Source organism: Octopus bimaculoides, chromosome 2 (assembly GCF_001194135.2).
Source record: "Octopus bimaculoides isolate UCB-OBI-ISO-001 chromosome 2, ASM119413v2, whole genome shotgun sequence".
Classification (NCBI taxonomy): Eukaryota; Metazoa; Mollusca; class Cephalopoda; order Octopoda; family Octopodidae; genus Octopus; species Octopus bimaculoides.
In genome coordinates this window covers 127,145,402-127,147,807 of record NC_068982.1, presented here as the reverse complement: position 1 = coordinate 127,147,807, position 2,406 = coordinate 127,145,402, and the positions used below count along the sequence as shown (strand labels likewise).

The 2,406-nt window shown below is 35.6% G+C and overlaps 1 long non-coding RNA gene across 1 annotated transcript in view; it reads right to left on the bottom strand.

The window, feature by feature from the left end:
• Nucleotides 1-1,251: 1,251 nt before the first annotated feature.
• LOC106880205 (uncharacterized) overlaps nucleotides 1,252-2,406 on the bottom strand; it is an 8,733-nt gene continuing 7,578 nt past the window's right edge. The window contains exon 2 of the long non-coding RNA XR_001410722.2: nucleotides 1,252-1,435. This is a non-coding gene — a long non-coding RNA (uncharacterized LOC106880205). The remainder of the gene's footprint in view (nucleotides 1,436-2,406) is intronic.

Below are 2,406 nucleotides of genomic sequence, written 5' to 3'. Positions count from 1 at the left end.
CTTAGCGGTTCGACAAACAGTAACATAAAATAATTACCCGGTTTAAAAATAAGCATCGGGGTCGATTTGTTCGACTATAAATCCATCAAAGCCACAACATGGCCGCAGTCCAAAGACTGAGGCAAGTAAAAGATAATAGATTGGGTATTAGAATATCTTTCTGAATATCATGGAACACAATAAAAACTTTAAGTAATGACACTAGAAGCAAAAAATACGGCCATAACTATGTGGTCGGTTGATCTGCTAGAAATAACAACCAAGTTTCCTTCAGATCACACTGTACCGTCTTAAAAAGGAAAAGGAACACACTGAACATGTGATCCTAGAAAAACTGAGTCTGAGAAAGAAAAGTGATGGACGTCGCAGCTGGAGTGTTGTTTGATCATCGGTCCGTTCCAACAGAACTGACCTGAGGTTAGACAACAAATATTTTTTCTCTTTAGACGAAATAGTCAAAACACGTGATTGTGATTACGTAATAATAACACGTTGTTATTATTATACATATGTGCGCATGTTTATAAATATCGCACATACACACACATACACACACACATACACACACACATACACACACACTTATACGCACACACTCACGTACATACTTGCATGCATACATACATACATACATACATACATACATACATATATACATACATACATACATACATACATACATACCACATTGTTTTGTCCCTGGGAAGCAGAATATACATTCATATAAACTGACGTGTGTGTGTGCGTGTGTGTGTGTGTGAGTGTGTGTGTGTGTGTGTGTGTGTGTGTGTGTGTGTATGTGTGTGCGCGCGCGCGTACGTGTGTGTATGTAGGTAGGTATGTAAGAGGGCGATGCACAAAGAGTAATATTTACTGCATCTTTAACTCTGAGAAAAGAGTATTTTTTTACAAATATTCACTATCTCACAAAAACTGTATCAGCTAAGCAAATGACCTTCTTAAATGCATTAAAACACTATAACATATTCAGAACGCAAATTTCAGAGAATTATCGCCGGTCTCTTTGAGCATATAAATGACAAATTTAGGTGATGCAAAATCAGTAAGACAAAGTGAGGTAAATTTTCCTCTTCAATTCTCCCGAATTACATTTGAAAAAAGACTCATACACATCAATATCCGTCCTTAGACATCAGAATTTTCAGCAATGTAACAAAAATTTTAAATATCTGGGTCAAATATACGATCATCAAAAAACTAATACATGATATGAAATTAACAAAAGTCGACTAAATCTAAAAACTTTATTTAAAACATTCTCTGTAGCTTTTTCACAATTTGCTGGAGTGGCTTTCCTCTTGATAAATTTATGCATGATGCAGTTTAGAAGAAATTATTTAAATCAATTATTACTCATTTTGCCCCACTTTAGACATCATCTTTTGAAAATTGAAGATAAAAATTGACTTGGAATCTAGTAAAGAAAATAATTTGATTGATAAGCCAAAAATTATTCAGATATTTTATTAGCAATCGGGTCAAAGTTGAGGAAAATTTCCTTGAAAAAAATGTACTATGTTTCAAAAATCTATCAACTTCAACAACAACAGCAACAACAACTATTATACTGACCAACTTTTACACTTCTACTCCCAAAATGATGATGCAATACTTCCAATGTAATGGTTTCAAACAAATAAAGAGAAAATAAATTCCTGTCTGAAATCAGATAGAAATACATACATACAGACAGACAGACCATACAGTTTTCTGTAAAATCATTCATAGCTTCAAATGACATGTTCAAAGGAATACGATAAAAACTTAAAGTTGGACTCCTATTGATTATCATTACTATCTTTCTAAGGTTTTGTCAACAATTACAAGGACAACATTACATAGACAACAGTTAATGGCATTTCACTGCGTCTGAAGTTTGTTGAAATACTGACAGGTCGTTGACTGAGATACGATACGTTTACTACATAAGTATTTCAGAGACGTTAGTAGACCGTTTAGTTTGCGGGTGTCCATTTATAAATACTTTTGTTTATGTTTGTGTATGCCTATGTGTGTATGTACTTATTTTATCTTATATTTTTAACTTGTCATTTGACTGCGGTCAAATCACCCCCAGGACTTATTCTGACGGTCTCCAGCAACGATTGGTAAGCGGTGGCGAGGGAAAAACACCGACACAAAGACATACACACACACACACATACATACATACATACATACATACATGACGACTGCTCCATCTTGACAGACGATAGCCATCCCATCAACAATCCACACATATCACGCAGTACAATCACTCCGTTGGTGAGCCCTCAAGTGACTTTGAAGTCCGGCTGCTGAGCGACAAGGTCTACAGCACAGATGACAAATGTTCAGGCCTCTCGATCCTTGCCCGCTGGTATCTGATTCTAAGGAAACGCTTCT